Below are 20,692 nucleotides of genomic sequence, written 5' to 3' on the forward strand. Positions count from 1 at the left end.
TGCGTTGCCAGCAGAGCTTGTAGACGCAGACACGATAGGGTCTTTTAAGATGTACCTGGACAGGTACATGGATGGGCAGGGAGCAAAGACCCTGACAAAATAGACAACAGGTTTAGACAGAGGATCTCGATTGGCGTAGGATTCGAGGGCCGAAGGGCCTGTTCCTGTGCTGTAATTTTCTTTGTTCTTGGATCAGATAAGAAGGAAAAGGGAGGTGTATAACAGTTATCAAGGGAATAAATCAACAGAGTCCCTGTGGACACACTAACGTCAACCAGGCCAACATCCCCAGCATTGAGGCACTGACCATCCTCGATCAGCCACAATGGGCTGGACACTTCATCTGTATGACTGACACGAGACTCCCCGCATGTTCTAATCCCTGCTTCAAAACAGCAGGCGAGACCCAGATGTGCAGAGGAAGCACTCGGTGATAAACTCAAGGCCTCAACGGTGAAGTGCAACATTCCTGCAGACACCAAGAATCACCGGCCCAAGACGGTCCGATGCCTGAGGAGCACCTGGGAAGGCATCAACACCTCGAGGCTTGATTTGGAAGCAGCGGAAGCCATGCAGCTACATCAACAACGCCCTCATCCCTTCCCACGACCACCTTCTGCCCCAAGTGCAACAGAGCCTACGGTAGCTGCATCGGTCTGTACAGCCACCCGTAGATTCAGCCTGAGAGTGGGAGACTGTCATCCACATCTGCGAGAAACCACCATGATGATGATGTATAGTTTGCAGGGGGATCTTGTCATAGCAATTAAGAGAACAAATAGAGGGCAACAGAACGCTGGTGACCAGGATTAGGATCAGGGAGAATCTCAAAATCTTCTACAAGTGTCTCAGAGCGAAAGAGAAAATCCAGGGAAAACCAGGTCTCATGAGGGATGAAGAGGCAAATGTATGGTTTGAACTGGACAGCGATTGTCAGGTGTTAAACGAGAAATTCACATCACCTTTTACATGTGAGAAGGAGCATTTCGGCACACAATTCCTGAGCAGAATTAACAGAGACTGGGGACATGTAAGGTGATCCGGTGAATTTAAAATCAGAAGAATTACCTGGAGAACAAGTAACATAGTTCCACTTAACAAAATGCGTGACAAACATAAAGCAGAGTATTACAGTCTGGTGAGTATCACATCAGTAGATCGGAAAATATTGGAGAATATTCTGAACGGCAGGCTTAATTTCCTTGGAAAGAAGCAGGGTTTGATCAGCAACGGTCAGCATAGCTTTGTCAGAGGGAGGTCATGTCTCACAAACCTAGATGATCCTTTCAAAGAGGTGACGGAGTGTGTAGATGGGAATTGATGCAGTGAAAACAGATTTCAGCAAAGACTTGGACAGGATCTCACATGGGAGCCTGGCAAAGAAGGTAAAAGCTCGTGGGGTCCAGGAAAATACAGCAAGTTCAATCCAAAGTTATACATTGGTCAAATGGGCAGGTCAGTGGTAGATGGAGTGTTAACACTGATAAGTGTATGGTAATGCAATTTGGAAGAACTAACATGGCAAGGAATCTTTCAATGGATGCCAGGACACTAGGAAGGTCAGAACAATGGTGTGATCTTGGGGTGCTTGTGCACAGATTGCTGAACATGGCATGGCAGCTTAAAGGGACAGTTAGGAAAGCAAATGGCTGAAGAGCTGTGCAGGAGTTTGGTTAGGCCCCAGCTGAAGGACTGAGTGCAGTTCTGCTCTCGCTTTAAATTGAAGGGTGAAAGAATAGCTTTAAATTGAGGGGTGAAAGATATAGGACAGATGTCAGAGGTGGTTTCTTTACTCAGAGTAGTCAGGGAATGGAACGCTTTGCCTGCAACGGTAGTAGATTCGCCAACTTTCGGTACATTTAAGTCGTCATTGGATAAGCATATGGACGTACATGGAATAGTGTAGGTTAGATGGGCTTCAGATCGGTATGACGGGTCGGCACAACATCGAGGGCCGAACGGCCTGTACTGCGCTGTAATGCTCTATGTTCTAATGGTCTCTTCATTATAGAAAAGAGGTGATTGCATTTGAGCATGTGTGGAGGACATTCATCAGGATGTTCAGAGGGAGTGAAGCATTTTAACTCGATGGAGAGTCTGGATAAGTTTGAGATAACAGGAACTGTCAATGCTGGAGTCTGAGATAACACAGCGTGGAGCTGGAGGAACACTGCAGGCCAGGCAGCATCACTGTTTTATCTGGATAAGGTTGGCTTGTTTTCTTCCCAAGAGAGAAGGTTGAAGAAGGTCCTGAAAATAATGGTCTGCATTCTGATGGGTCTAGGCGAGGGAAGCAGAACGACCATTCATGGGGTGGGAGGTCGGGGGGCCAGGGGGAAGAGATACATACATTTAAACTAAAAGGCTCAGAAGGAATTTCAGGAAAGAAAAGACACCCAAAAGGTGCTGAGTGTTTGGAATTCATTGTTAGGGACTTTAGTTGAGGTGGTGGATAATCTTTTCACATTAAAGAAAAAGGGTTAGTACAGCACTTAAAATGAAACAACATTCAAGGCAACGGGCCTATTGCTAAAACATGAGCCAAATGTGAACTTAGTGTAGCTTCAGTGGTTACAGACACAATGCAATGAAGTGCTTGTCCAATTCACACGGATGATCCCTGGAATGGTAGGCTTAACCTATGATGAATGGCTAAGGATCCTGGGATTGTACTCACTACAGTTTAGAAGGTTGAGGGGAGAACTAATAAAAACTTACAAGATAATGTATGGTTTAGAAGAGGTGGACGCTAGGAGGTTGTTTCCGTTAGGAGGGGAGACGAGGACCCGTGGGCACAGCCTTAAAATTTGAGGGGGTCAATTTAAAACTGAAATCAGACGACATTTCTTCAGGCAGAAAGTGGTGGGCTTGTGGAATTCATTGCCGCAGAGTGCAGTGGAGGCCGGGATGTTGGACGCCTTCAAGGCAGAGATCGACAAATTCTTGATCTCAAAAGGAATCAAGGGCTACGTGGAGAGTGCAGGGAAGTGGTGTTGAAATGCCCATCAGCCATGATTTAAATGGCGGAGTGGACGTGATGGGCCAAATGGCCTTACCTCCACTCCTATGTCTCATGGCCTTATGGTCTAATTCTGGAGAATTCTCTTATTCTATGATTCTGGAGCAGGGGACAGTGAATGGACAGCACGGGACAGTTCACCTATCTTCTCCTTTATCCATCTTCTATCTGCGTCCCCACTTCTCCCTATTTTTTACACAATCCCCTTCTCCCCCCACCATTTTTGAAGAAGGGTGTTGACCCGAAACGTCAGCTTTCTTGCTTCTCTGATGCTGCTCGGCCCGCTGTGTTCATCCAGTTCTACTCCTTGTTCTCTCAGATTCTCCAGAATTGGCAAGTTCCTACTATCTCTCGAGGAAACTGACTTGTTTTTGCACCCAAACTGTGGTGAGAATGTGGAACGCACCGACTGTGTGGGTGGTAGAGGCAGAAACCATGATAACATTTAACAAGTCTTTGATTGGGCATTTGCGATGCCAAGGCATACAAGGCTCTGGGTCGAGTGCTGGGAAATGTGATGAGAATAGTTTGGGACTTGCATCTTGTGAGGGCACATACAATTTGCTGAAGGGTCTGTTCCATTGCCATAGCACTCTACTATGCTGTCCTTCAATGATCCTGTGACAAGCAAGTGAAGGTTTACAGAAACAGATAGTTTTCAAGGACAATGCCAAAAGGAAAAGTGATGCACAGTCAAAGTGCATGTAAGAATTTAACCAAGGATTAACACCACTGAAGAACTGGAATTTGTGCCAATGCACCAAACCTGCAGATGAAAATGCAGTGTCCAGTTTGATTGCAAACTGCAACAACCACCAGTTAGTAACATGATCAATGGAAATATCTGAATGCCTGTTCTTGTGATCTCAAGCATTTACCTGCGTCGAGTGAAATCCACCACCATAGTTCTGTTGCATCGTTAGCCACCTCGCAATCCGTGTTGCATAGTCAATATCATGCCTTGACAATGCTTGAAGCAAGGAATAAGCAGTGGTTTCCACAGTCATCGCAAAAGCCTCTGCTGCTTCAATTGGATACGGCTTCTCGTCCTCCAACCATGGAGGCTTTCCAGGAACCAACATCAGAATCTGTCATTTGAGAAAGGGATTAGCTGAGAATAAAGTTTACATCATATAGATTTTTGTTTGCATTTCACCAACACAACAATGGTTTTGCTGGTCAAGATCCAGCATGATCTCACCACTGATGTCTATAACATTCTCCATACTTCCCGCTCAGTGATGGGTCCTTTTGTTTGGGAAAAATAGGCACCTTCGAATGCAAATGAATCAAGATGAGCTTTAGTTTCTCATCAGGCTACATGGAGTTACTACAAGATGTTATGAACAAAAGGTGAAGGAGCAGATGAAACCATTCATAGCATCAGTCCGGATGATCTTCTTGCGCTCATCCTGTGGAGGCATCACAGATCTTAACTTACACGCAATTCAAATTATTTCACGCAATGACAAGACTGAATGTTCTGGATACTGCAAATGCCATGGCACCTGGCAGTATCCCACAAACTGTATTGGAACAATGTGCCCCAAGGTCACCACACCAACAGTAAATGTTTTCCAGTACATTTTTAAACACTTGCAACACTCACATTTCAGAGAAAGATGACCTATCACGCAATCGGCAGACAAATTGTCCTGACCAATTATGACCTCAATGTATTCTCAATCATCAGCAAAGTAATGCAACATGTGGATGACAGTGCTGTCAAACAGTTGCACACTGAGGCTCAGTTTACTTTTCGTCATGCCACACTTCTCGCAACCTCATTCAGGATTTACCACAAATATGATCAGAGATCCTGAGCTTGAAAAGGAAGGAAACTGCAATCTGTCATTTCCACCAAGGCAACTTCTGATTGAATGTGGTGTGAAGCAGAGGAATAGGAAGTTGAGTCAGTGGCATTCACTGGATACCTGCACTGGTTGAAGTCATGTCTTCACTTGAACCAAAGTGGAGACATGAATGTTCATTGAATATTGTCCAGGTGTCCAGCAGAATTCATGACTTTTCCAACAGTGAAGTCAACGATGAGAAAATACAGTGAGACTTGGACAACGATCAAGCTTGGCCTGACAAAGGATAAGTAACATTTGCACCACACAAGTGCTAAGCAGCAATCAGCTCCAACAAGAGAGAATATGACCATATCACAAAATTCCATGTCCTTACCATCATCCTTCCATTTTTTTAAATGTGCAAGTGTTATCCAAGCCATGCAAGGCTATGGGCCAGGTGTTGGAAATGAGGTTAGAACAATTCAGTGCTTGTCTTTGACTGTCACAGAATCCGTGAGCTTAAGAATTTATTTCTCCTGTACTGTAGACCACTGAGGTGCTTGGCTATCCACTTCATCGAAGTTAACACTGATCTAAAGCTAAACTGGAACGGTTATCTAATCAGCAGTAGCCAGGTCCGTTGTACAACCCGCCCTGCTGTGGGACAGGGTCAGGTAAATCCAAGTGAGTGATCGTGGTTGGAGACTCATTCGTTGGGGGCATAGTTTCTGTAGCCACATTTGAGATACCAGGGCTGTGTGTTGCCTCCCTGGTGCCAAGGTCAAGGAAATCTCTGAGTGGTTGCAACAAATTCTTAACGGGGAGGGTGAGCAGCCAGAGACCATTCTGCACATTGGTACCAATGACGTAGGTAGAAAGAGGGATGTGATCCTGCGGACTGTGTACAAGGAGTTAGCAAAGAGTGAAAGGCAGGACCTAGAGGGTAATAATTTATGGGTTGCCACGAGTGCCACATGTTAGTGAGTTAAGTCAGAGAAAGATAGGTGAGATGAATGCATTGGTTAAGGAGCTGGTACTGGGGGCAGGCTTTCAGGTTCATGGATAATTGCGACCGCTTCTTGGGCAAGGGGTGACCTGTGTAAGAGGGATGGGTTGTACCTAAACTGAACGGGAACAAATACCCTCACAGGGAGGTTTGCTAGTGCTATTTGGGAGGATTTAAAGACTGGCAGGCAGCTGGGAACCAGAGCAGCAGGTCAGCAAGTCGATGAATTGATGGCAGGTACATGCTAGGACCAATAAATCAGAAAAGAATGGCAGTCAGAGACAGGCACATGAACATGATGGCACGAACAAGCTGAAATATGTTTATTTCACTGCTAAGAGTATTATAGGTAAGGCAGATGAGCTTAGAGCCTGGATCAGTATATGGGACTCTGATGTTGAGGCCATTACAGAGGCTTGGTTGAGACAGAGACAGGACTGGGTGCTCAATGTTCCAGGGTTTCATTGTTTCCGACAAGATAGAGGGGAAGATAAAAGAAGGAGGTGCACTCCTAACCTGTGGGAAATGTTACATCTGCACCGAGAAAGGACATTCTGGAGGGCTTGCCCACTGAGGCAATAGAGGCAGCGTTCAAAAATAAGATAGACACAATCACTCTGATCAGATTAAACTAATAGCCTGCTCCCCTGTTGCCACTGACACACTGAGGAACAAATATGTAGGCAGCTTGTGAAACGATGCAATAAGTCAGAGTTGTCACAGTCAGTGAATTTAACCTCCCCGGTATTGACTGGGACTCCCTTACAACAAGAGTTTAAATGAGGCTGAATTTGTTAAGACTATCCAAGAGAGTTTCTTGACACAGTATGTGGATAGAAGATGGGCCATACTGGACTTTGTCCTGGTCAGGTAACTGGTGAGAAGGGTGGGAAAGCATTTTGGAAATAGTGATCACAACTCATTCAATTTTAAGATTGCTATGAAGAAGGATAAGTCAGGACCTTGGGGGAGAGTAAATTATATCAATTTTAGGTAGGAGCTGGGGAGTGTTAATTGGGAGGAGCTGTCACATTTGCCATATGGGAATTGTTTAAAGGCCTGCTTATGAGTTTAGGATCAGGAAGGAGGAAGGACAAGGATGGCAAGGTAAAAGACCCTTGGATAATTGGGGAGGTTGTGAAGTTAGTGAAAAGGGAAAAACAAAAAAATGTCAGGTTTAGGAAGCTAAAATCGAACAGGGCCGACATAAAGAAAGCAGAAAAAGAAAGGCGATGAAATGACCTTGGCAAGGAGGGTTGAAGGAAATCCCAAGGCATTCTGTGCATACATCTAAAACAAGGGGATAAATAGCAAGAAGGTACGACCATTCAGGATAAAGGAGGGAACTTGTGTTTGGAAGCAGAGGATGTGGGCAAGATCCTAAATGAGTACTGTGCATCACTATTCACTCAGGCGAAGGGTATGGAGGATAGTGGGATTTGTGTGGAGCATGCGAATATGATAACAGCATTTTGAAATCAAGAAAGAGCATTAAGGTGGATAAGTCCTCAGGACCCAATGGTATCTACTCAAGGTTTTTGAGTGAGGTGAGAGAGGAGATTGTCGGGGCATTCAGCAAGATCTTTGTATCCTTGGTAGCCACTGGAGGGGTACTGGAGGATTAGCAAGTTGCTAAATGTTCTTCTTCTGTTCAAGAAGGGAAATAGGGTCAATCCAGGAAACTCTCAACTAGCGAGTTTCTCATCGTTCATTGGGAAGCTATTGGAGAGAATTCTGAGGGATTGTATTTATCTGTATTTGGAACAGCATGGCCTAATTAGGGACAGTCAGCATGGCTTTGTGCAGGGCAGGTCATGTCTTACTAACTTGACTGAATTTTTTGAGGAGGTGACGAATGTGATCAATGAAGGTAGAGCAGTGGATATTGTCGACATGGATTTTAGCAATACTTTCAACAAGGTGCCTCATGATAGGATCATCCAGAAAATTAAGATACACCGAGTCCATGGTGGCTTGGATGCTTGGATTCACAACTGGCTTGCCCAGAGAAGACAGAGGCAAGTGGTGGAAAGGTGCTTTTCAGGCTGTAGATCCAGGACGATTGGTGTTCCGCAGGGATCTGTGCTGGGACCTCTGCTGTTTGTGGTCTATACAAAATGACTGAGGTGAAAATATAGATGGATGGGTTAGCAAGTTTGCAGACAATATAATGATTGGTAGAATCGTGATGAGTGTAGATGTCATAAAAGGATACAGATCAGTTGCAGAAACGGCAAGTGGATTTTAATCCATTAAATGTGAGATGCTCCACTTTGGGAAATCAACTATTATGGAAAAATATACAATTAATGGCACCCCTCAGTGCAGACCCCCTCAGTGCAGAATTGTTAAGGTGGGGATGCAGGTGCACTCAATCTGTTCATTGAGAACTGTCGACGTGATATCACCTCAATTTCTCTGTTCCCCGCACCAAACCCAACCTACGTCCTGCCCAACTGACTGCCCTCCACGCACTCATATCTCACCCTGACTTTGTTATTAAGCCTGCCGATAAGGTGGTGCTGCTGTGGTCTGGTGAGCTGAAGTCTACCTTGCAGAGGCTGAGCGCCAGCTCTCAGATACCTCCTCCAACTTCTCCTGGACCATGACCGCACCGGGCCATTGTATCCACTACAGTAACTGATCTTGGTCTATCCGGTGATCTTCCCCCTCTGCTTCCAAGCTGAAAGGCCACAGCTCCCCACAGGTTGCTCCTACGCCCCCTAAAAATCCACAAATGAGACTGTCCTGGCAGACCCATTGTTTCAGCCTGTTCCTGCCCCACAGAACTCATCTCTTCCGACCTTGACTCAATGTTCTGTCCCCTGGTCCAAGCCTTGCCCATGTACATCCAGAAATACTCTGACATCTTACGCAGGTTTAAAAACATCAGTTTGCCGGTTCCAGCTGCGTCCTCTTTACCATGAACGTGTAATTCCTTTACACATCCATTCCCCACCGGGAGGTTCTTCGGGCTGTCCTCTTCATCCTGGAGCAAAGACCTGAACATTCCCCTCCCACCACCACCCTCCTCCACTTGGTCGACCTCATCCTCACCCTCAACAACTTGTTGTTTAACTCCTCTCATTTTCTCCGGCTAAGAGGAGCAGCTCCGGGCACCTGCATGGGCCCGAGTTATACCTGTCTCTTCACGGGGTACGTGGAACATTCCCACCCACAACACTTTCTCCGATACATCAATGATATCATCCGACTGCTTCTCTCTCTTGTCTGAAATTGGAAAACTTCATCAACTACGCCTCCAATTTCCATCCTGCCCTCACTTTCACCTGCTCTATCTCTGACTCCACCCTTCCCTTCCTCAACATTTCTGCTTCCATTCCTGGGGGTAGGCTTCGCACTAATATCCATTACAAACTCTCTGACTCTCACAGCTACCTGATCTATATATCCTCACACCCGACTTTCTGGAAAGACACCAACCTCTTCTCTCACTTCCTCCATCTCCATCGAATATGTTCTCATGAGGCCAACATCAACAAGGGAGCCTCCAAAATGTCCACCTTCTTCCTCAACTGAGGATTCCCCGGCTCCGCGGTCAACAAGGCCCTCAACTGTGTCCAACCCAGCTCCCGCACTTTTGCCCTCACCTTTTCTCTTCCCTCCCAAGACAGCAATAAGCTTCCACTTGACCTTACCTATCAACCCACATGCCCACATCCATACAAACATCAGGCACCATTTCCACCACCACCAGCAGGATGCCGCCACCAGACACATATTCCCCTCCTCTCCCTTATCCGCCTTTACCGGAGGACCCGGGGGAAATGCAAGCAGACACGGGGAGAACGTGCAAACTTCGCACAGACGATTGCCCGAGGCTGCAATGCGAACCACTGAGCCACCGTGCTGCCCAGAATCTTGGTGGTGTGGATGAGCAGAGAGATCTCGGTGTCCATGTGTGTAGATCCCTGAAAATTGCCACGCAGATTGATAGGCTTGTTCAAAAGGCGTACGGCATGTTAGGTTTTATTGGTACAGAGATTGAGTTTCGGAGCCATGAGGTCATGTTGCAGCTGTACAAAACACTGGTGCGGCCGCACTTGGAGTATTGCGTACAGTTCTGATCGCCACATTATCGGAAGGATTTGGAGGGGGTTTCTTAGGATCTTGTCTGGTGTGGAAGGAAGGTCTTATGAGGAAAAGCTTCGAGACTTGAGGCTGTTTTTGTCAAAAGAAGGTGAAGAGGCAACTTAATGGAGACATACAAGATAATCAGAGGATTAGATAGGGTGGACAGCGACAGCCTTTTTCCCTGATGGTGATGGCGAGCACGAGTGGAGATCGGTTTAAATTGAGGTGAGATAGATATGGGACACATGTCAGAGGGAGGTTCTTTATTCAGAGACTAGTATGGGTGCGGAATGCCCTGCCTGCAACAGGAGTAGATTGCCAAGTTTAAGGGCATTTAAATGAACATTGCTAAATATATGGATGGTAATGGAATAGTGTCGGTTAGATGGGCTTCAGGTTGGATTCACAGGTCGGCGCAACATCGAGGGCCGAAGGGCCTGTACTGCGCTGTAATGTTCTATGTTCTATGTCATAATACTTCAGTGAATTCTGGTTACCCTGCCGTAGGAAGAATGCTGTTAAAGTATACAGAGTGCAAAAATAATTACAAAAGGTCATTGCCGGGACTGGAGGGTTTACGATAGAGTGGTGGATAGGCTCGGACTTTTTCCCTGGCGTATCGGAGACGAAGGGGTGACTTTCCAGAGGTGTAAAAAATCATGATGGGCATTGATAAGGGGAATACCCAAGGTCGGGGAGTCCAAAGCTAGAAGGGAGGAGGTTCAAATGTGAAAGGGGAAAGATTTAAAAGTGACCCGAGAGGCAACTTGTCCCACACGGAGGGTGGTGCGTGAATGCAATGAGCTGCCAACAGACGTGGTAGAGGCAGATAATATTACTGTATTTAAAAGACATTTGGACAGGTACGCAATGAGGAAAGGTTTAGACGGATACCAAACGCAGGCAAATGGGACCGGTTAAGTTTGGGACACCTGGTCAGTACAGATGATTGGGGCTGAAGGTCCTGATTCTGTGCTGTGTGACTCTATGAATCTATGACTGAAGAGCTAACTAGGTGTGTGCATGAGGGCAATGCATTTGATACAGTCTACTTGGGCTTCAGCAAAGCTTTTGACAAGATCCCCCATTTGAAGACTGTTAGAACAGGAAACAGTCCATGGGATCCGAGGACACGTGCACAGGAAATCATAACTCATGTAATTTGAATGAGTTTTTTAAAGTAGTAATGAAGAGCATTGATTAAGGCAGAAAGATGGACGTATATAGGCTTCAGTAAGGCGTTCAAGAAGGTTCCTCACAGAGGTCCAGTAGGGAAGTTAAATCACACGGAGCACAGGGAGAGCTAGCCATAGAACATAGAACATAGAACATTACAGCACAGTACAGGCCCTTCGGCCCTCGATCTTGTGCCGACCTGTCATGCCGATCTCAAGCCCATCTAACCTGCATTGTTCCATGTACGTCCATATGCTTGTCCAATGACCACTTAAATGTACCGAAAGTTGGCGAATCTACTACCGTTGCAGGCAAAGCGTTCCAATCCCTTACTACTCTCTGAGTAAAGAAACTATCTCTGACATCTGTCCTATATCTTTCACCCCTCAATTTAAAGCCATGCCCCCTCATGCTCTCCGTCACCATCCTAAGAAAAAGGCTCTCCCTATCCACCCTATCTCACCCTCTGATTATGTTATATGTTTCAATTAAGTCACCTCTCAACCTTCTTCTCTCTAATGAAAACACCCTCAAGTCCCTCAGCCATTCCTCCTAAGACCTTCCCTCCATACCAGGCAACATCCTCGTAAATCTCCTCTGCACCCTTTCCAAAGCTTCCACATCCTTCTTATAATGCGGTGACCAGAACTGTATACAATACTCCAAGTGCGGCCGCACCAGAGTTTTGTACAGCTTCACCATAACCTCTTGGTTCCGGAACTCGATCCCTCTATTAATCAAAGCTAAAACACTGTAGGCCTTCTTAACAGCCCTGTCAACCTGGGTGGCAACTTTCAAGGATCTGTGTTCATGGACACCGAGATCTCTCTGCTCATCTATACTACTAAGAATCTTACCATTAGCCCTGTACTTTGCCTTCTGGTTACTCCTGCCGAAGTGCATCACCTCACAGTTGTCTGCATTAAACTCCATTTGCCACCTCTCAGCCCAGCTCTGCAGCTTATCTATGTCTCTCTGCAACCAATCCTTTGTCACTATCCACAACTCCACCGACCTTAGTGTCGTCTGCAAATTTACTCACCCATCCTTCTACGCCCTCATCCAGGTCATTTATAAAAATGACAAACAGCAGTGGACCCAACACCCACCCTTGCAGTACACCACCAGTAACTGGTCTCCAGGATTAACGTTTCCCATCAACTACCACCCTCTGTCTTCTTTCAGCAGGCCAATTTCCGATCCAAGCTGCTGTATCTCCCACAATTCCATTCCTCCGCATTTTGTACAATAGGCTATTGTGGGGAACCTTATCGAACGCCTTGCTGAAATCCATATACACCACATCAACCAGTTTACTCTCATCTACCTGTTTGATCACCTTCTCAAAGAACTCAGTAAGGTTTGTGAGGCACGACCTACCCTTCACAAAACTGTGCTGACTATCCCGAATCAATTTATTCTTTTCTAGATGATTATAAATCCTGTCCCTCAGAACCTTTTCCAACACTTTACCAACAACTGAAGTAAGGCTCACTGGCCGATAATTACCAGGGTTGTCTCTACTCCCCTTCTTGAACAGGAGAACCACAATTGCTATCCTCCAGTCATCGGGCACTATTCCTGCAGACAATGATGAGTTAAAGATCAATGCCAAAGGCTCGGCAATCTCCTCCCCGGATTCCCCGAGGATCCGAGGATAAATCCCATCCGGCCCAGGGGTCATAGCTGTCTTCACCCTCTGTAGGATTTCGAATAACTCTTCCTTGTGAACCTCAATCCCACCTAGTCCAGTAGCCTGCATCTCTGTATTCTCCTCGACAACACTGTCGTTTTCTAGAGTGAATACTGTTGAAAAATATTCATTTAGCGCTTCCCCTATCTCATCTGACTCCACACACAACTTACCACTACTACCCTTAATTGGGCCTAATCTTACTTTTGTCATTCTTGTATTCCTTAAATACCGACAGAAAAGTTTACGGTTTATCCTGATCCTATTCACCAACAACTTCTCATGTCTCCTCCTGGCTCTTCTGAGATCTCTCTTTCGGTCTTTCCTGGCTACCTTGTAACCTTCAAGCACCCCAACTGAGCCTTCACATCTTACAGTAACAGAAGCCTTCTGCTTCCTCTTGACCAGAGATTCCACTTCCTTCGTAAACCATGGCTTCTGTGCTCTACAGCTTCCTCCCTGCCTGACAGGTACATGCTTATCTAGGAAGCACAGGAGCTTTTCATTGAATAAGCTCCACATTTCTACTGGGCCCATCCCCTGCAGTTTCCTTCCCCATCCTATGCTCTCTAAATCTTGCCTAATCTCATTGTAATTGCCTTTCACCCAGATATAACTCTTGCCCAGTGGTGTACACCTATCCCTTTCCATCACTAAAGTAAACATAACAGAATTCTGATCGCTATCACCAAGGTGATCACCAACTTCGAAATCTAACACCTGGCCGGGCTCATGACCCAGTACCAAATCTGGTGTGGTCACTGCACTCCAACTCCATTAGTCACTGCATCCCATTTCGCTCAGTCACTGCATCCCATTTCGCTCAGTCACTGCATCCCAGTTCACTCAGTCACTGCATCCCAGTTCACTCAGTCACTGCATCCCAGTTCACTCAGTCACTGCATCCCAGTTCACTCAGTCACTGCATCCCATTTCAGTCAGTCACTGCATCCCATTTCAGTCAGTCACTGCATCCCACTTCCCTCAGTCACTGCGTCGAATTTCACTCAGTCACTGCATTACATTTACCTCAGTCACTCCATCCCATTTCCCACAGTCACTGCATCTCCTTTCCCCGAGTCACTGCACATCATTTCCCTTGGTCACTGCATCCCATTTCACTCAGTCACTGCATCCCATTTCTCACGGACGCTGCATCCAATATCCGTCAGGTACTGCATCCCATTTCCAGAGTCACTGCATCCCATTTCCCTCAGTCAGTGAATCCCATTTCCATCAGTCACTGCATCCCATTTCACTCAGTCACTGCATCCCATTTCCATCAGTCACTGCATCCCATTTCCAACAGTCACTGCATCTCCATTCCCCGAGTTACTGCATCTCCTTTCCCACAGTCACTGCATAACATTTCACACAGTCACGGCATCCCATTTCCCTCAGTCACTGCATCGCATTTCACACAGTCACTGCATCGCATTTCACTCAGACACTGCATCGCATTCCAATCAGTCACTGCATCGCATTCCAATCAGTCACTGCATCGCATTCCACTCTGTCACTGCATCCCATTTCCGTCAGTCACTGCATCTCCTTTCCCTCAGTCACTGCATCCCATTTCACTCAGTCACTGCATCCCATTTCACTCAGTCACTGCATCCCATTTCACTCAGTCACTGCATCCAATTTCACTCAGTCACAGCATGGCATTACACTTAGTGATTGCATCGCATTCCAATCCGTCACTGCATCGCATTTCACTCTGTCACTGCATCCCATTTCACTCTGTCACCGCATCCCATTTCCCTCACTCACTGCATCCAATTTCACACAGTCACTGCATCCAATTTCCATGAGTCACTGCATCTCACTTCACTCATTCAGTGCATCCCATTTCATTCAGTCACTGCATTCCATTTCCCTCAGTCACTGCATCTCCTTTCCCTCAGTCACTGCATCCCATTTCACTCAGTCACTGCATCCCATTTCACTCAGTCACTGCATCCCATTTCACTCAGTCACTGCATCCCATTTCACTCAGTCACCGCATCCCATTTCCCTCACTCACTGCATCCAATTTCACAGTCACTGCATCCAATTTCCATGAGTCACTGCATCTCACTTCACTCATTCACTGCATCCCACTTCACTCAGTCACTGCATCCCATTTCACTCAGTCACTGCATTCAATTTCCATCAGTTACTGCACTCAATTTCCATCACTGAATCCCATTTCACTCAATCACTGCATCCCATTTCCAACAGTCACTGCATCTCCATTCCCCGAGTTACTACATCTCCTTTCCCACACTCACTGCATAACATTTCACACAGTCAGGGCATCCCATTTCCATCAGTCACTGCATCGCACTTCACACAGTCACTGTATCGCATTTCACACAGTCACTGCATCGCATTTCACACAGTCACTGCATCGCATTTCACACAGTCACTGCATCGCATTTCACACAGTCACTGCATCCCATTACCCTCAGTCACTGCATCCCATTTCACTGAGTCACTGCATCCCATTTCACTGAGTCACTGCATCCCATTTCACTGAGTCACTGAATCCCATTTCACTGAGTCACTGAATCCCATTTCACTGAGTCACTGAATCCCATTTGTTGTTCTCACTTGAATGAAATGGTCATGAATCTCCTCCAATGCCTTGTCATGTATTTCCAATGCAAAATTTTACCAAGTTTTGATTTTCAATTTTGATTACATGTGTTTCCTCTATTCTATAAGATGCTGCAATAAACTCAAATTTGATCAATCATAATTCAACCACCATTACCTACAGAGTTAATTTCATCAAACAGATCCAATTAGAATTGTCACATTCCCAAATCCTGATTCAAGTTTTTCTAATTATGGGCCACGTGGTTCAGAAAAAAGACACTGAGAATCAGAGAGATGTACAGTCGGGAAACAGATCCTTTGGCCCAATTTGTCTATGTTGACCAGATATCCTAAATTAATTTAGTCCCATTTGCCAGCATTTGGCCCATATTCCTCTCAACCCATCCTATTCATATACCCATCCACATGCCTTTTAAACGTACAAGCCTCCACCACTTCCTCTGGCAGCTCATTCCATACATGCACCACTATGAAAAAAATCCGGTCCATTTTAAATCTTCCCTCTCTCATTTTTAACCTATTCCCTCCAGTTTTGGATTCCAGCAACCCGGGGAAAAGATCTTGGCTGTTCGCTCTATCCACGTCCCTCGTAATTGTATAAACAATTATATGGTCAGCCCTGAACTCCAAAGTTCCAAGAAATAGCTGCCTGTTCAAGCCCACGGTATACCTCCAACCTCCGATGCTCATAACATCCTTGTAGATCTTCTCTGAACCCTTTCAAGTTCACAACATACAACAATACAGCGCAGAACAGGCCCTTCGGCCCTCAATGTTGCGCCGACATCCTTCCTCTCGCAAGGAGACCAAAATCGATTGCAGTATTCCAAAAGCAGCCGAATCAATGTCCTATATGGCTGCTAAGTGATCTGCCAACTCCTATCCTCAATGCACTGACCGATAAAGGCGAGCACACCAAATGTCTCCTTCATATCCTTTCGACCGGTGGCTGTACTTTGATGGAACTACAAAACTGCACTCCAGCGTCTCTTTATTAAGCAACGCTCCCCACAACCTTCAGTGTACATGTGCTGCCCTGATTTGCCTTTCCAAAATGTAGCACCTCACATTTATCTAACCTCAACTCCATCTGCCATTCCTCAGTTTATTGGCCCTTGTCAATGTCCCATTGCATTCTGAGGTGACCTTCTTGGCTGGCTACTACACCTTCAATCATTGGGAAACTTACTAACCACACCTTCTATTTTCATATCCAAATCATTGCATCACATCAACTCCCCCTCCCACTCCCTGGACGACATGTCCATCCTGGGCCTCTTCCAGTGTCACAACCACACCACCCAGAAACTGGAGGAGCAGCGCCTCATATTCCACCTCGGGAGCTTCCAACTCAATAGCCTTAATATGGACTTTGCCACCCTCAAAATCTCCCCACCCGCCAGCCTCATCCCAAGACTAGTTCCTCCCCTCATCCCCACCTCCATGACCTGTCCGCCTTCTCTCCCACCGATCCACTCCTCCCACCTCACTGACCAACTCCCACCACTGCTTGAAATTATTATTCTTTTCACACTTCATCAGCTCGACGTTATTTCTAACATCTATTTTCCAATTGTTGGAAAAAGTGAGATAAAGAGAAGTAAAAGAAGTTACATTCTTACCACTCGTGAAATCTCTGAATATTCTTCTGTTGAAAGGCCGCCAAGGAACGATGCAATTCTTGTGTCACAAACGCTGTGAGGGAGGCATCTTTTTCAGTTCCACTAACACCACCCTAAGGAAGGCAAACCCACGTAACATATCTAGTGACTTAAAACATACTCTATTGTTGCCCAAGGTGGAGAGCTGGATGAACACAGCAGGTCAAGCAGCATCAGAGGAGCAAGAAAGCTGATGTTTCGGGACGAGACCCGACTTCAGAAAATTGGTGCTGGAGAATCTGAGATAACAAGGTGTAGAGCCGGATGATACTGCTTGACCTGCTGTGTTCATCCAGCTTTACACCTTCTTATCTCAGATTCTCCAGCATCTGCAGTTCCTACTACCTCTATTGTTGCCCTTTAACTTTACTGAACTAATATGAGCCAGTAGTTTTGTTTAGGCTCACGTAATCTTACGCTTATTGGCCTGCACAAAATCCTGAATTAATTTTGATCGACTGACGGGAGGAGAGATGAATTTTATAGAAATTTTTGATTTCTACCCATTTGCAGAGGGCATCGTGGGCGATTGAAGGACAGTATTATTATCCTCCAGGTCTGCGGACTGCATCGTTACCAACTTGCCCATTTGCATATACATACATACATACAACATAGAACAGTACAGCACAGAACAGGCCCTTCAGCCCACGATGTTGTGCCGACCATTGATCCTCATGTATGCACCCTCAAATTTCTGTGACCATATACATGTCCAGCAGTCTCTTAAATGACCCCAATGACCTTGCTTCCACAACTGCTGCTGGCAACGCATTCCATGCTCTCACAACTCTCTGCGTAAAGAACCTGCCTCTGACAACGCCTCTATACTTTCCACCAACCAGCTTAAAACTATGACCCCTCGTGCTAGCCATTTCTGCCCTGGGAAATAGTCTCTGGCTATCAACTCTATCTATGCCTCTCATTATCTTGTATACCTCAATTAGGTCCCCTCTCCTCCTCCTTTTCTCCAATGAAAAGAGACCGAGCTCAGTCAACCTCTCTTCATAAGATAAACCCTCCAGTCCAGGCAGCATCCTGGTAAACCTCCTCTGAACCCTCTCCAAAGCATCCACATCTTTCCTATAATAGGGCGCCCAGAACTGGACGCAGTATTCCAAGTGCGGTCTAACCAAAGTTTTATAGGGCTGCAACAAGATCTCACGACTCTTAAACTCAATCCCCCTGTTAATGAAAGCCAAAGCACCATATGCTTTCTCAACAACCCTGTCCACTTGGGTGGCCATTTTAAGGGAACTACGTATCTGCACACCAAGATCCCTCTGTTCCTCCACGCTGCCAAGAATCCTATCCTTAATCCTGTACTCAGCTTTCAAATTCGACCTTCCAAAATGCATCACCTCGCATTTATCCAGGTTGAACTCCATCTGCCACCTCTCAGCCCATCTCTGCATCCTGTCAATGTCCCGCTGCAGCCTAAAACAGCCCTCTACACTGTCAACGACACCTCCGACCTTTGTGTCGTCTGCAAACTTGCTGACCCATCCTTCAATCCCCTTGTCCAAGTCATTTATAAAAATTACAAACAGCAGAGGCCCAAGGACAGAGCCCTGTGGAACTCCACTCACCACTGACTTCCAGGCAGAATATTTTCCTTCCACTACCACTCGCTGTCTTCTGTTGGCCAGCGAATTCTGTATCCAAGCAGCTAAGTTCCCCTGTATCCCATTCCTCCTGACCTTCTGAATGAGCCTACCATGGGGAACCTTATCAAATGCCTTACTGAAGTCCATATACACCACATCCACAGCTTGACCCTCATCAACTTTTCTAGTCACATCCCTGACTCACAGCGCCAGGGAACCAGGTTCGATCCCATCATTGGGCGATCTTCTGTGCGGAGTTTGTACATTCTGCCCATGCCTGCATGGGTTCCTGCTGGGTGCTCTGGTTTCCTCCCACAGTCCAAAGATGTGCACGCTAGGTGTATGGGCCATGCCAAACTTGCCAATTGTGTTTAGGGATGTGTAGATTAGGTGTGTTAGTCATGGGAAATGTAGGGTTACTGAGGAAAGGGTCGAGGGATGGGTCAGGGTGAGATGCCCTTTGGAGGGTGGCTGTGGACTTGTTGGGTCAAAAGGGGCTTGTTTCCACACTGTAGGGATTCTATGATATGAAAGTATCTTTTGAAGTGGACATTCATGGGTATGCTGTAACAGAGACCTTGAAATACTGCCAAACAAATATTTGGAACTAGACTGTCAATTCAGACACAGCAGCAAAAAGGTCATGGAAGTTGTCACCGATATAAAGCAGGATTGATGAAAATCCAGCAGGAAATGGTGTCAAAAGGCTCAGTATCTTTTATTCATCTCCAGTTACTTTGTCCAAGGCACTGGATGCTGGCAGGATTGAAACATTTAAGAAATGCTTCACAAATCACATATAAGGACCTGCACATCTTTGAACAATGGGAGGAAACTGCAGCACCTGGCAGAAGCCCCTCGCAGACGCGGGGAGGACGTGTCAATTCCACACAGATACTTACCCAAGACTGGAATCTCAATTGGCTCCCCAGTGCATGAGCAGCTCTAACCACTGAGCAACTACCTTGCCCAGAAGGGGTTTTATAAGCGCATACTTTATTTCCATTCATAGTTGGGGAAAGACAGATCCAATCCTCTATGTCCAATCAAAATATCATATTGTAGATATCATGACTACAATCATAAATGATTTTGAATTAGTCAATCAAAAAAAATTAAAATTGTTTCCAAGCCTAAATACTAGATAAGGTGCAGTTAAGATGAATAGTGCAACAACAAAAAGGCCATATTTTATGTGACCATCGGTAACACTTGAAAACTTGCAACAATCTCGTCACCAGTAGAGATCTGAAGTGGCTTGATGGTGCACTCCTTCAGACACACTGGAATGAAACTCCAAAGATCACAAATTCTCCTTCAATACCGTGTTATAACAGTGACTGCATCAACCTGTGTTTATGGGCCTGACTGGAAACCCACACAACATGCATAAACAAAAAAAAATCTGAGGTGATAGGAGAAAAAAATGCATGTATGCAACGTCTTTGAAAAGCAATTATTTGTAGCGGCTGCAAGCCCATAAGGAATCTCGTTTCGCAGATTATATTCATTTACACTGCAGGTCATGCCAGTCAGAATCAGTTTTCGTTTCATGACAGATAACTAAAATGTCCAAAACATTGAACTTTGGTTGATCAGAAGATTTTAAGTAAGGACTATGTCTTGTGTGAGCTGACGGCATTACGGGCTGGAGAAGGTACATGCACTGCTGGCATCTTGACACCAGCAAGCGTGGACGCAAAGGTTGTAACAGGTAACAATTGTACAGGCAATATCTTTTGAGCTCCTTCCGAGCAGGCCTGTAATACTCTAAAGCTGTACTAGACCCTCACTTCCTCCACCTTACGTATGCTGCCTTTTTCTTTTTGACAAGTAGCACCTCTGTACCAGTCATCCAAGGCTCCTTAATCTTACCCCTTCTTACCTGTCTCAGAGGAACAAATTTATACATCACTCGCAACAACTGCTCCTTGAACAGCCTCCACATGTCTGCTGTGCCCTTTCTGTGGAACAATTGCTCCCAATCTGTACTTCCCAACTCCTGTCTGATAGCATCATAGTTTCCTTGACCCCA

General features: G+C 45.8%; 1 protein-coding gene across 2 annotated transcripts in view; it reads right to left on the reverse strand.

The window, feature by feature from the left end:
- LOC132209065 (uncharacterized) overlaps positions 1 to 20,692 on the reverse strand; it is a 154,573-nt gene that overhangs the window by 40,159 nt on the left and 93,722 nt on the right. Inside the window, exons 3-4 of one of the 2 annotated variants that reach the window (XR_009445166.1) lie at positions 17,012 to 17,124; positions 3,898 to 4,107 (exon numbers count right to left, since the gene is read on the reverse strand). The exons of the other annotated variant lie outside the window; for it this stretch is intronic. The gene's annotated coding sequence lies outside the window, so the exon portion shown is untranslated. The remainder of the gene's footprint in view (positions 1 to 3,897; positions 4,108 to 17,011; positions 17,125 to 20,692) is intronic. 2 annotated transcript variants of the gene reach the window in all.

Source organism: Stegostoma tigrinum, unplaced genomic scaffold (genome assembly GCF_030684315.1).
Source record: "Stegostoma tigrinum isolate sSteTig4 unplaced genomic scaffold, sSteTig4.hap1 scaffold_64, whole genome shotgun sequence".
NCBI classification, from domain to species: domain Eukaryota; kingdom Metazoa; phylum Chordata; class Chondrichthyes; order Orectolobiformes; family Stegostomatidae; genus Stegostoma; species Stegostoma tigrinum.